The sequence below is a fragment of the Epinephelus fuscoguttatus genome, linkage group LG7 (genome assembly GCF_011397635.1).
Source record: "Epinephelus fuscoguttatus linkage group LG7, E.fuscoguttatus.final_Chr_v1".
In the NCBI taxonomy this organism is placed as follows: domain Eukaryota; kingdom Metazoa; phylum Chordata; class Actinopteri; order Perciformes; family Serranidae; genus Epinephelus; species Epinephelus fuscoguttatus.
In genome coordinates this window covers 47102736-47117398 of record NC_064758.1, presented here as the reverse complement: position 1 = coordinate 47117398, position 14663 = coordinate 47102736, and the positions used below count along the sequence as shown (strand labels likewise).

Genomic DNA, 14663 nt, shown 5'->3' with positions numbered 1-14663 from the left:
TTCACAGCGAAAAAAATGATAAATTTACACTAAAACTATGTATAACAGACCTTTCACACAGCTTTGCACTCTTGGATGGATTACTTGCGAATGCAGGGTCGCACAGAAATGCCACACACATCACATGAAAGCGCAGGAGCAGAGCTTTCCAGTGACACCACACACATCATTGTGCTGTCATCCCATCATGCTATAAATCCAGATCAGTTGTCTACCAAATAAAATCCTGACGAATTTCTTTACAATCCATTATACAGATCTTGTTATCAGCCACTTCATATAGTGAAGAATGTCGTACAGTATCTTACTACGTATTAGGCTTGCGTGTGTTTCTCCCTGTCTATCCATAGTTATAATGTAGAGAGTAAGAGTTATAATGTAGAGAGTTAGAGTTATAATGTAGAGAGTTAGCGTTATAATGTAGAGATTTAGAGTTATAATGTAGAGAGTTAGTTATAATGTAGAGAGTTTGAGTTATAATGTAGAGAGTTAGTTATAATGTAGAGAGTTAGAGTTATAATATAGAGAGTTAGTTAAAATGTAGAGAGTAAGAGTTATAATGTAGAGAGTTAGAGTTATAATGTAGAGAGTTAGTTATAATGTAGAGAGTTAGAGTTATAATGTCGAGAGTAAGAGTTATAATGTAGAGAGTTAGAGTTATAATATAGAGAGTTAGTTGTAATGTAGAGAGTTAGTTATAATGTAGAGATTTAGTGTTATAATGTAGAGAGTTAGTTATCATGTAGAGAATAAGAGTTATAATGTAGAGAGTAAGAGTTATAATGTAGAGAGTTAGAGTTATAATATAGAGAGTTAGTTGTAATGTAGAGATTTAGTGTTATAATGTAGAGAGTTAGTTATCATGTAGAGAGTAAGAGTTATAATGTAGAGAGTTAGAGTTATAATGTAGAGAGTTAGTTATAATGTAGAGAGTAAGAGTTATAATGTAGAGAGTAAGAGTTATAATGTGGAGAGTTAGTTATCATGTAGAGAGTAAGAGTTATAATATAGAGAGTTAGAGTTATAATGTAGAGAGTAAGAGTTATAATATAGAGAGTTAGTTATCATGTAGAGAGTAAGAGTTATCATGTAGAGAGTAAGAGTTATAATGTAGAGAGTAAGTTATAATGTAGAGAGTAAGAGTTATAATGTGGAGAGTTAGTTATCATGTAGAGAGTAAGAGTTATAATATAGAGAGTTAGAGTTATAATGTAGAGAGTAAGAGTTATAATGTAGAGAGTAAGTTATAATGTAGAGAGTTAGAGTTATCATGTAGAGAGTAAGAGTTATAATGTAGAGAGTAAGTTATAATGTAGAGAGTAAGAGTTACAATATAGAGAGTTAGAGTTATAATATAGAGAGTTAGAGTTATAATGTAGAGAGTAAGAGTTATAATGTAGAGAGTTAAAGTTATAATGTAGAGAGTTAAAGTTATAATGTAGAGAGTTAGAGTTATAATATAGAGAGTTAGTTGTAATGTAGAGAGTTAGAGTTATAATGTAGAGAGTAAGTTATAATGTAGAGAGTAAGAGTTATAATGTAGAGAGTAAGTTATAATGTAGAGAGTGAATTATAGACAAGTCTTACCAGTCATTCGTCAGCCATGATGTTGTGTGTTTGTGTGATTCAGGGAGGTGTGAGTCGTCCTCTCAGTCTGGAGCTCCTTCTGACTTTCACCTACAACAACACAATAATCACTGAACTGAACATGTGACTTAAATAAGTTAAATTAGAGGTGAAAGAGAAGACGGATCTTTGTTTCCTCTGTTTCCCTTCAGATCGATGATTCACTGACAAACTGCAGCAAGAAGAGACATGTGAACTGAGGGAAGAATGGAGTGATAGAGAAAGTGATAGGGAAGAAGAGAACGTCAAAATATGAGAGAGAAGAAGAAGCAGGAGTAGACATGTCCTGTTTTTCTGGCCGTAACTGACTCAAGGTGTTCAGGTACAGCGAGAGAGGTAGAGACCTGAGGGGAAAAGAAAATGAGTCAGAGAGCGAATGAAAAGATAGATAGATAATAAAAGAGAGGAAGAGAGATGCTCCAGGTGTTGATTATTAACACACCAACAACAGCTGCTCATGAATCATTCATGTCAAATCAGACAACACACCGCTGACACCAGCAGCACAGAAACACATCACAAAACAATCTACGACTGTGACGCTGTTTTTTGTTTTTTGTTTTTTTTTTACCGAGGAAAAATGACAAACACACAGATGCAGCGTCACACCTCCACTGTGTTTTTCAATCATCAGTTTTTTCTAAACTTTCTGCTGTGTTTGACACGATGAGTGTCTGAGCTGCTGCTAACGCTCCCTTTGATAGAGGAGCTGGCTGCTTGCTAAACGCCACCCACCACATAACAATTGTCCAATCACAGTGGAGCACCTAGTGACAGCAGGTCTGTCAGTGTTTGTGTTTCTCCACCTGTTGAAGCAACGTAGCTATACGAAGCTGCGCTACTGCTCAATCTGCAAAAATAACACAAATCTCTTGAGACGCCCAGTGTTGTGTTTTCACAGATTTGTAATGTCTCAAAGATATTGGGGATCAGTAGGATGATGATGATGAGCATAATAAAACTAAACAGGAAGTTGTTTTGGTGGATAAAGTCTTCATATGGTGTGTGATAAAGGTTTAAACTAACTTCAATACCTGAATACTGTTGGGCAAAAACAAAATTACAATTTCTTCAATGTCACTTTGTCAACAGATGTTTTATCAGGTAAAGTTAATGTCACCTCATGTTTGCTATTACAGCATAATGTTTCTAATGAACTAAAAAAACACTATTGATTTTATTATTGTTCCAAGCTGCCATGTTTTATTTGTATTTATAACATTAATAGATCAGTTCTGAGTCACAGCAGCTGGTGACTGAACAACAGCAAAGACCAGAGAGAAACAGTCGAGAATTAAAATGAAATGAACAAAATGTCTGATTGTGCCAGGACAGGAAGTCAAAAAAAGATAACCTTCATTTTTATGGAAAACCATCACCGAGGACGCCGTTAAAGATAAACGAAGACCTCTGTGGCTGACAGAATTTGATGTAAACACTAAAAATCAACATAATATTGACGTAATTCACACAGTTCCAGCATGAAATAATGTTATGGTCTATATCTACATACCAGGTGGCAGCAGGATTTATATTGTTCTAAAAAGAAGTCATGAAATGCAGTTCGCCGTCAGTAAACAGCTGTTTGACTTGCTAATGTCTTATAGAGCTTCGTTTTCTGTCCTTGTCTCTGCTCAGCAGCACGTCTGTCCATCATTAACAAAAATCATTAGACAGATCTCTGTATTACACTTCCTGAATGTGACCGCAGAGAACAAACCTGTCTGCATGGAGAGGTTTGTATGTCTGCAATTATTCTTTCGTACAGACGCTGGGATTTTCCACAAGGTTTATGAAGATGTTGGAATGCTGTAACATTAGTTTGTTTATGCAAACCGCAGACATATTCGCATACAGATATTATGATCTACGTGTAGCAGAAAAAAAGTTTAGTGTATATTCATCCTGTAATGGCTGCTGGACGCTCAGTAGAGGAGTGTGTGTTTGGATTGCATGAACTGAATTACTGACGTGATGAAAGATAACTCATCATTATAAGATTCATGTCTGTCAAATTTGTCTTATTGTCCATGGTTAATAGTCGTGGAGACGTCCACAGATAATTTAATGTGGTACCATTTTTCCCCGTTAAAGGGTTTTTTGGGGAGTTTTTCCTGATCAGCTGTGAGGGTCATAAGGACAGAGGGATGTCGTATGCTGTAAAGCCCTGTGAGGCAAATTGTGATTTGTGATATTGGGCTTTATAAATAAAATTGATTGATTGATTGAAGTAACAACAGATAACTTATCAACGTGCTAGCTAATGCTCTATGTCTGTTTCTCCGAATATTTTAATGTCATACTACCATATCAATATATGGAAATATTATCCACACTATATAGGTAATATAATGGTGTGGAGTGTGTGGAGTAGAAGAGTTGTCTTCTTCCACATTGAATTATATTATAAGATGAGATAAAATATCTTATCGCTGTCTGTTTATTAACTCCTGGATCAGAACAGAATGTAGAAAATTTAACCACAAGAGAACCCGTTCATAGTTTGTAATTAAACAGATGATGAATCATAGAGGTTTGTTTCTACTTGCCTGCAATCAGCCGCAGGTAGCACATTAGCAACATTAGTTATATTACTAACATTAGCGAGCCTTCACAACATAAACTGAAAACAGATTTTCTTGTGGTGTCCCTAATAAAGTGAGCAATGGTGAAAGTTAATATACTTTGTTTGACAACGTTAGGTAGCTAGCACGCTAGCACGTTGATAAGTTGTACTTAAATCATTTTATATGTGGACGTCTCCACAAGTTTTATCCAAGGACAATAAGACAAATCTATGTTTCAGCAGCCTAAATATACACAGTAATAATCAACTGGAGACAAAACTTTACTTTTTACACGTAGATCATGAACATATGGATACAGAAACCACTCACTGGAATCGGTTGAGAAATAAAAACTGTTCTGGTGCTTTTTACGTTTTATTTGGCATTCACACATTCACCCCACCGTTGTACTTTTCTGCCACCAGTTTGGCTCTGCCCACAAAGTACGTCATCTTTCTTATCAAAACAAAAGGGACTATGATTTATCTAATAAAAAAAAAAAATCAACACTTGGCGTCTGTGTAACAATACGATACTGCCACCTAAAAATATTCACATACTATGCTGTAGCGATTTTTATCTGGTGCTACTGGTTCCTTTGTTTCTTAATATTTGACTCACAATATGAAGCTCAGGAGTTATGAAGTTGAACCAAATGACCCAAAACATTAAATATAAAGTAGTTAAACTGTCTCCGTCTGGTTCTTCTGGAACATTAAAATGTTGTGTGCATTAATAATAACACAGGTTTGATACTGCTGCATGATGACATCTTCACATGTAATCATTTAATATCTGTAATGATACATCTGAAATCCAGTTTCCTGCTTTGTTTTGATTGGGTCATTTGATGTAATTTGTTAATGAATAAGTCTCCAAGTTACAGAGTAACAATAATAATATTAATTATTATTCTACACATTGACAGTATTTTGTAAATGAATCCGTTTTAAAATAAATTACATGATAATTCATTTTATTAAATGTCCTCTGATTTTCTGCATACTCACACAGTATAATATATAAAAAGACAAATGTAATTCATATCTGAACCTTTGAACATAAACTTTTAATATTTGTTGCAGTAACTGATATTTGGATTTAGTATTTCTGAATTCTTTTTCTCTGACATGATTAAAAACTGCTGATGACAAAACTAAATTATTTCCCTCACAAACAGCTCACGTTTTATCAACTGTATCTTCAGAGGTTTTGTTCAGGTGAACAAGTTCTGGTTTCGTCTCACCTTGTTGTGTTTGTCTCCCTCCCTCTCGTCCTCCTCTTTCTCGTCTTTGTCGTCTTGGCTTGAGTCCTCGTCTCTTCCTCCTTTTCTCTCATCTGTTGCTTTCTGTCGTCTTGTCTTTTACTTCGATCTTCTTCTTCTCTGCCACTTCCTTTTTTCTGCACCCACCCACTCTCTCATTACCACACACACACACACACACACACACACACACACACTTTCTATTCCCCTCATCATCCAAGGTTATGGGTCCCCGTTAGACTGCATGCCACAGGCTTCACCATCGTGTATCTGTGTTTTTATTTTCATGTGTGTGTGTGTGTGTGTGTGTGTGTGTGCTTGTGTTATTTGTGTGTACTTTGCGTGTGTTTTGTGTTGTGTGTGTTTCACAGAGGGGCTGTATAAACTGATTTTCTGAGTCTTTTTTTCTAAAGCTGTCGGATGAACAGCGGCAGGATTTGATCCCGCAGGGACGCAGACGGGGAGGCTAACCTGTTAGCGTGATTAGCAGTCAGCATAGAAATAAAATTAATAGAAGAGACGACACTTGTTGACGACAGCACTCTTCCTCTGTGTGAGATGAGCAGATAATAACACTGTGGGGGAACTTTAGGAGCTTTGTTGAAAGCTGCGAGGCATTATTAGTGTACCGCTGCTGCTGCTGAATCCTCCTTTTGTGTTGTCTTCACACAGTCCTGAAATTAAAACGTTTAAACCCTCTGAGTGACACGTTGCGTTGAGATGAAAACAACAACACAAAAAAACAACATGGAGGATAAACAGAGTGTTGACAGGAAGGATCAATCAACAAGATGGCGGAACAGGATACTTGACCAGGATGTCCTGAATTTTTTCAGGAACGACCAATGTCCTGTTAAGACTGTTCATACGTCTTCTTTGCATCACATGACCGTAGTAACTACATGACCGTATTAATGATATGACCATAGTGATCCCATGTTAAGTCATGACGTTAAGTCATGTGACCGTGGTGTAGTTTGTTTCCGGCCTGGTTGTGGCGGTGACGTTAAGTCATGTGACCGTGGTGTAGTTTGTTTGCGGCCTGGTTGTGGCGGTGACGTTAAGTCATGTGACCGTGGTGTAGTTTGTTTCCGGCCTGGTTGTGTCAGTGACGTTAAGTCATATGACTGTGGTGTAGTTTGTTTGCGGCCTGGTTGTGGCGGTGACGTTGAGTCATGTGACTGTGGTGTAGTTTGTTTCTGGCCTGGTTGTGTTGGTGACGTTGAGTCGTGACTGTGGTGTAGTTTGTTTGCGGCCTGGTTGTGTTGGTGACGTTGAGTCATGTGACTGTGGTGTAGTTTGTTTCCGGCCTGGTTGTGTTGGTGACGTTGAGTCATGTGACTGTGGTGTAGTTTGTTTCCGGCCTGGTTGTGGCGGTGACGTTGAGTCATGTGACTGTGGTGTAGTTTGTTTCCGGCCTGGTTGTGTCAGTGACGTTAAGTCATATGACTGTGGTGTAGTTTGTTTCCGGCCTGGTTGTGTCAGTGACGTTAAGTCATGTGACCGTGGTGTAGTTTGTTTGCGGCCTGGTTGTGTCAGTGACGTTAAGTCATGTGACTGTGGTGTAGTTTGTTTCTGGCCTGGTTGTGTCAGTGACGTTAAGTCATGTGACCGTGGTGTAGTTTGTTTCTGGCCTGGTTGTGTCAGCGACGTTAAGTCATGTGACCGTGGTGTAGTTTGTTTGCGGCCTGGTTGTGGCGGTGACGTTAAGTCATGTGGTGGTCTCCGCAGTGTCTCACCACAGGTCACTTTGAATTGTGAAGTCTTGCTTAAGTTTGCTCCAGCTTGTCAGAGTTATTACTGACTTTATCAGGTGGAGGTGATGAAGGGGATAGTGGACGGTGTGACATTACCATCTTCAAACCATGAATATGGTTTATGTCAACATTTCTAAAGTAACGTCATATCTGAGCTGACTATGTCATCAGGAAGTGGAGGGGATGGAGGTGATGGTGGACAGTATGGCACCTGGGAAAGATACCTGCTGAGATGCAGACACTGTCCAACACCAACAAACATTTAAACTTGTGTGTAGGTGAGTCGTCGTCTTTAGGCCCTAAATGTTCTGTTGCGACCCGTCCACAACAACACAACAAGTGTTTTGGGTTTTTTTTTAATTGATACATTACTGTCTGTCCAGTGGGAATTGATTCCCCCAGAACCAGACATTTTAAGCTAAACATGATGTTTTCCAGCCAGAACCAAATGTTTTCTGCGTTTAAACGTTACTCCACATTAACCACAACACTGCTGAAATGTGAAGTTTCAGTGCATCTGCTACATAATAATGTGTAAATCTAATGTATCTGTGGTCTGCAGAAATTTAAAATGCCAACATTTTTCTAGTGTTGACTGAAAGCATGGATTGTAAAAGAAGCCGGCACTTGTTTAACCCCACTGCAATCATTCTGCTTCATTTGCACATGAAACGATGCAGCCTCTCGTGTCTCAATAACTACTTTCTATTTTGACTTTTTATTGCTCCACACTCCCTGTCTGCTCTTATCCACTATCGTTCACCTATGTGATGTCTGTATGCTGTGTGTCTTCAGTCTGCAAACCAAATTTCCCTTATGAACCATAAAGGCAGAATGACTGAATGAAATAGATTTGGAAGTCTGAGAGAAGTACAGGAGACGCAGCACTGTTAGCGTAAGTGGCTCCCTGTGAAGTTGTTTTATTAGTTCCTATGGTAATTCAGTGCCGCGATGGAAAACAATTCACTGTAGACTAACTACTGAAATACTTTAATTCATCGGCTAATGACACAGAGAGTGCTCACACTGTTGTGTGTGATCAGGGGACATGAAGAGAGAAGAAATGAGCAAAAGAAGGAGGGAACTTCAAAAGAGGGAGAGTGGTTGATGCTGCGAGCACACAGGAAGTAAGAGACGAAAGGAAGAGGTGATGAAAGAATGTGATGATGGAGACAAAAGAATAAAGGTCCGAGGAAGATGCTGGACATGAACCAGAGTGCACTCTTGTTTTATTTAAATTGATTTATTAAAGGTCATTAAAATGAGCTCCGCCTTTACCAACTGCAACATTAAACACTGTATTACAACTCAATTATATATTTTCTATTCTGCAGAATGAGTTTTTTACTCTTATTGTCATTGTGACGTCGATAAATTAGAAAAATAAATGCACAGGCCATCAGCTGTCCGCTTGCCCTGATGCCCCTCACTTCTCAGTGAGACTCCCTGACTGTAGTTTTTCCAAAGCCTCTTTGTTCTTCTCTGGGCTGTTGACCATCTTGGATTGATCGAGGACCAGGTATGTTCAACAAAGTGCTTTACCAGAGGAATGTGTGTATACTTACTTTTACTTTTTCTATATGGTACCTGTGTTGTGTAAACCTGGTAAGCATAGTATTACCTGTTTGACCCACAGACTGTATTCCACATCGTTTACATCTGATGAAATACACAAAGTGTTTTGAATGGGCGTTGCCATATCTGTGTGTTGGAGAAAAATTATTGTTGTGTTGATTGCTCACCCAGGGTTGGTGCTGAAAAAATGTTCTGTGCCAATGAGGTCTAGAGTTACACAGTGGTTTGATTTTAGCTTTGACTACAATGTCCTGCAAATTTCATTTTTTGTATGCAGCAACAATCCTATGGTCCTATAAGAGCTGAGATCTTTATGTAAAGTTATGGAGCTCATTTTTAATCACCCTAACAAGCTGTACTGCTGATGGAGATTATGTAGTAATTACTGGCAGCAGAGAATCAATGAACAGAGGTTTAGTTTACTTAAATGTTTTGACAGCTCTGCTTAAAAAGGATCTAGAGTACCCTCTAGTGGAGAAATAGAGAACAACACTTTGGTGGCTTCTTTAAAATCCTCCTGCCATGTATATATCCTATGAATTAGGCCTGTGTTATACGTCTTGAGACTGTCTGTCTGCCCAGACTAAGTGAGATTTTTCCAGTTTGGTTAATCGCCAAGTCCTTTCAAATTTTCACAATATTTGTTTTAACTTATGGGTTTGAGAGTTATACCAAGGAGCGAACTTTCTTTGCTTTGTTAACTTCTTTTTAAGAGGAGCTACAGAGTCGAGTGTTGTTTGCAGGGAGCCTACGGCGCTATCGACAAGATGATCAATTCAGGAGAGTTTAAAGTCGGCACGGGAAACCTCTGTTACTGAAGGACTTGGTATTGAATTTAATGATGATGGCTTAAATTTTGCGACAGCAGTATCTGATAAACATCTAGGATAGTAACTGTTGCTGAGTGGCATGTAATCGAGTAAAAAGAAATCAAAAGTAATCAGATAATGATCTGATAGCGAGGGATTCTGTGGAAAGACTGTTAGGTTATCAATTTCAATTCCATACGTCAGAACTAGATCGAGGGTATGGTTAAAACAGTGAGTGGGTTCATGTACACCCTGACTGAAGCCAATGGAGTCTAATAATGAGATAAACGCGGTTGCCAGGGAGTCATTATCAACGTCGACATGAATGTTAAAATCACCTACAATAATAACTTTATCTGATTTAAGAACTAAACTGGATAAAAACTCTGAGAATTCAGAAACAAATTCAGAATACGGGCCAGGAGCACGGTACACTATAACAAATAAAAGTGGCTGCGAGGTTTTCCAGGTCGGATGTAAAAGACTAAGAACGAGGCTTTCAAATGAATTATAATCTAGTTTAGGTTTAGGACTGATTAACAGACTAGAGTTAAAAATGGCTGCAACTCCCCCTCCTCGGCCGCTGCCTCGAGGAATGTGGGTATTATTATGACTGGGAGGAGTGGATTCATTTAGACTAACATATTCATCTGGACACAGCCAGGTTTCAATGAGACTGAGTAAATCAATATGATTATCTGATATTAATTCGTTTACTAACACTGCTTTAGACGATAGAGACCTGATATTTAACAGTCCGCATTTAATTCTCCTGTTTTGTCTTTCTGTCACAGAAGAGGTTTTAATTTTTATGAGGTTGTTACGCACAACTCCTCTTTGTTTAGTTTTAGATTTAAATAATTTAGGTGGTCGGGGGACAGACACCGTTTGTATAAAACTATGAAAACTATGGCTGGGTAACTGAACTACAAGCTCAGAGAGGCGTATAGGACTGCGACTCTGAGTCCCGGTCTCAACTCTGGGTTGTCAGGGATTTAAATTACTAATAAAGTTTGCCAGGTTCCTGGAAATGAGAGCAGCTCCATCCAAAGTGGGATGAATGCCGTCTCTCCTAATAAGACCAGGTTTTCCCCAGAAAGTTTGCCAATTATTAACAAAACCCACATCGTTTGCTGGACACCACCTGGACAGCCAGCGATTAAACGATGACATGCGGCTAAACATGCCATCACTGGTCAGATTTGGGAGGAGTCCAGAGAAAACTACGGAGTCCGACATCGTTTTGGCATATTCACACACCGAGGCAATATTAATTTTAGTGACCTCCGATTGGCGTAACCAGGTGTCATTGACGCCGACGTGAATAACAATCTTACTGAATCTACGTTTAGCTTTAGCCAGCAGTTTTAAATTTGATTCAATGTCGCCCGCTCTGGCCCCAGGGATACATTTGACTATGGCCGCTGGTGTTGCTAACTTCACGTTTCTCAGAATAGAGCTGCCAATAACCAGAGTTTTATCCTCAGCGGGTGTGTCGCTGAGTGGGGAAAAGCGGTTGGAAACGTGAACAGGCTGGTGGTGAGCCACGGACTTCGGCTTGGAGCTGTGCTTCTGGCAAACCGTAACCCAGCCTCCCTGCTGAATGGGAGTTACCGGAGGACAGTTAGCAGAAGCTAAGGCTATGCTATGTGGCTCCGCACTGGCTACAGGGGGCTGGCTAACTACCGCAGCTACTGAATGGTTTTCCATGTTGTGGAGCCGCGCTTCTAATTCACTAAGCCTCGCCTCCAACGCAGCAAATAAGCTACACTTGTTACAATTACCACTGTCGCTAAAGGAGGCAGAGGCATAACTGAACATTTGACACACCAAGCAAGAAAGAGCAGAGGGAGAACCATTGCTAGCTGTAAAGCTAATGTAGCTACCAAGGCTAGTAACGTGTAAACAACAGCTAAGAGATTAGCGAGAAAGTCGTAGAAAGGAGGAGAGCTATAAGTGCTTAAACAGAACCAGTGTGGGTTAAGACTTGAAGTAGATGTTAAAGCAACGTTAAAGCAACTGAAGTGAGAAAGCAGGCTAGTAGAATTCACCAGAGCAGTATAGAGACGCTGTCACAGAAACACCGGAAATGACACAACTCGCTTACCGCAATACGTCAGTACGTCAGAGCCATGTAGGTTCCTCCTTCACACAGGTAGTTCCTCCTTCACACAGATAGGTTTCTCCTTCACACAGGTAGGTTGCTCTTTCACACAGGAAGGTTTCTCCTTCACACAGGTAGGTTTCTCCTTCAGACATGTAGGTTCCTCCTTCACACAGGAAGGTTCCTCCTTCACACAGATAGGTTTCTCCTTCACACAGGTAGGTTGCTCTTTCACACAGGAAGGTTTCTCCTTCACACAGGTAGGTTTCTCCTTCACACAGGAAGGTTCCTCCTTCACACAGGAAGGTTCCTCCTTCACACAGGTAGGTTCCTCCTTCACACAGGTAGGTTGCTCTTTCACACAGGAAGGTTTCTCCTTCACACAGGTAGGTTCCTCCTTCACACAGGTAGGTTCCTCCTTCACATAGGTAGGTTCCTCCTTCAGACATGTAGGTTGCTCTTTCACACAGGTAGGTTCCTCCTTCACACAGGTAGGTTTCTCCTTCAGACATGTAGGTTGCTCTTTCACACAGGAAGGTTCCTCCTTCACACAGGTAGGTTCCTCCTTCACACACAGGAAGGTTCCTCCTTCACACAGGTAGGTTCCTCCTTCACACAGGTAGTTCCTCCTTCACACAGCAGGGGGCAGTGTTTCAGTCACACAGCAGTAAATCTGTCTCTGTCTCCATCTATGTCTGTCTCTCTCTGTCTCTGTCTGATAATGATGATTTTTTACAATGCTAGTATTCTGTCTGTGTTAAGATATGGTATGTCCAACTGGTTTGGAAACCTGACTGTGAAATTTAAATCCCAAATTGCTAGGTTGATTAATATGGCAGGGAAGATAATGGGTGTGTCCACACCCCTCATCACTCCTCAAGCCATTTTTGAACAATCAGTGATAAGACAAGCTCGTAAAATCGTGTCTGATCCTGACCATGTACTGAATCCTGAATATGAGTTATTATATTTGGGAATAAGGTACAGAGTACCACAATGCAGGTACAACAGGTACAAGAACTCGTTTATTCCATTGTTGAACAAATTGATTAATGAGAAGTGTGTCTGATGTATGTATTATATATTTAATTTGATGCACTGAGGTAACTTGGTGACTATGTGTTGTGATGTGTGTATTTTTATGTTGGTGACTATATGTTGATTGTACGTATGTGTATGCTGACCCCTAGCTCCAAGTCAAATTTCTCTAAGGAGATCAATAAATTAACTGAACTGAACTGTGTCTGTCTATTTGTCTGTCTGTTTGTCTGTCTGTCTGTCCGTCTGACTGTTTGTCAGTCCGTCTGACTGTGCAGCTGTCTATCCATCTGTCTGTCTGTCTGTCTGTCTATCCATCTGTCTGTCTGTCTGTCTGACTGACTGTCTGTCTGTCCGTGTGTCCCCTGTGATAAATACACAACAGTCCCTAACAAGACCAACATCACTTTACTGATCACAGTTTGTGTTTTTAGTGTCTGAAGGTTATAAAGTTAAAATTGTCCCCCATCATCTGGACTGTCTAGCCGTTTCTTGTGGACTTGTGACACGTCATCAGTCACAGCCCAAGTACTATTCCAATTCAAAGTTCACATCTGGCCAAGTTCAGTCCAAATTCCTGGATGTGTTCTCGCCACACCCATTTCACCAGGGATGCATCGGAGCAGACTTGTGTGGACTTCAGACAGCCAGGTATCCCAGCATGCATTTTGCAACAATCATTGGAAAATGACAAGTAAGGGAAAGGCGCACAATTGTAAGCCATACAGATATGTTACTGTTGTTTTGTCACAGAACGTAGTGTTTTCATGCGTAGTTTAAACGTCAGACCCGTGGTTGATGTTTTAATATAGAGCCCAGCTGAATGTGAGGTCAACTAGATGACAGCGGTGTCAGCACTCATAGATAATTAACATGGGTGTATGAGCGCTCAGGCTGCCCCACCGAGAGCAGCCTCGTCACTGATATCTCTGTAGTGGTTAAATATGACATGTAATTCGTTTGGGGAATGTCTAATGGGCAACATTCAGTCTCACTATATAAGATATATTCTTATATTATTAAATGTTGTAACATGTTATTGTTCTTTGTATTCTTTTGCTTATTGATGTGTTTTTACCATTCAATAATGATTTTAAGAATTTATTGTAATTTATTTATTGTATTTAAAGATTAATTGTCTTTATTGTAGTATTTATTCAACAGCATTTTAAATATTGATTATCTGATATGAATTGTATACCTGATGTCTGAATAAACTTCTCCTCTGAACATCTGACCTGTTTGATCCATTTATATTGGTGAGGACAGACTAAATGTCAAACTGCTGTCAGTGTAATCCAGTACAGTTCAACAGCACCACAATCTACAACTCAACACTTCAATAAAATGTCAGACTGAATATTAAACTGCTGTTGTTTGTTCTAGGTGTACCAAGTAAACTGTATAAATAAAAATGTAGACAGAAAGCATAATGATGAGACAAATGCAGTGAGGGACAGTGAATATATTTACTCAAGTAGCTACTGTAGGCTACTTAAGTACAAATCTGATGTACTTTGGGTATTTCTAAGAGGGAAATACTGTGCATTCTACTCAAGCTACATTTATTTGATAGCTATAGTTACTATTCAGGTAGTTTGTTTTATATGTTGTTGTTTCATATTTACAAGTTGCTGTGTGTTGTTATAGATCAGACTAGTGGACCAGTGACAGGTGTTAAAATTAGTTCTACCATGACAACATTTAAATGCTGCTCACATGTAGCCTACGTGTAAATTGATCGATTAATACTCAATACGTATTCATGTATATGATGATCATAACACTTGAAATTGGGTCACTCTGCATCATGAGTACTTTGAACTTTAATTTGAAGTAGTCCTACATTTTGCTGACAATACCCAGATACTTTTACTCAAATCAGATTTGGTATGCAGCACTTTGACTTGTGACCGAGTTTTT

At 39.4% G+C, this 14663-nt stretch overlaps 1 protein-coding gene across 4 annotated transcripts in view; it reads right to left on the bottom strand.

The window, feature by feature from the left end:
* LOC125892435 (tyrosine-protein phosphatase non-receptor type 7-like) overlaps positions 1-5700 on the bottom strand; it is a 42828-nt gene extending 37128 nt beyond the window's left edge. Inside the window, exons 1-2 of one of the 4 annotated variants that reach the window (XM_049582454.1) lie at positions 5440-5700; positions 1588-1677 (exon numbers count right to left, since the gene is read on the bottom strand). The gene's annotated coding sequence lies outside the window, so the exon portion shown is untranslated. The remainder of the gene's footprint in view (positions 1-1587; positions 1678-5439) is intronic. The other 3 variants (XM_049582457.1, XM_049582453.1, XM_049582456.1) reach the window with 3 other exon arrangements.
* Positions 5701-14663: the final 8963 nt, after the last annotated feature.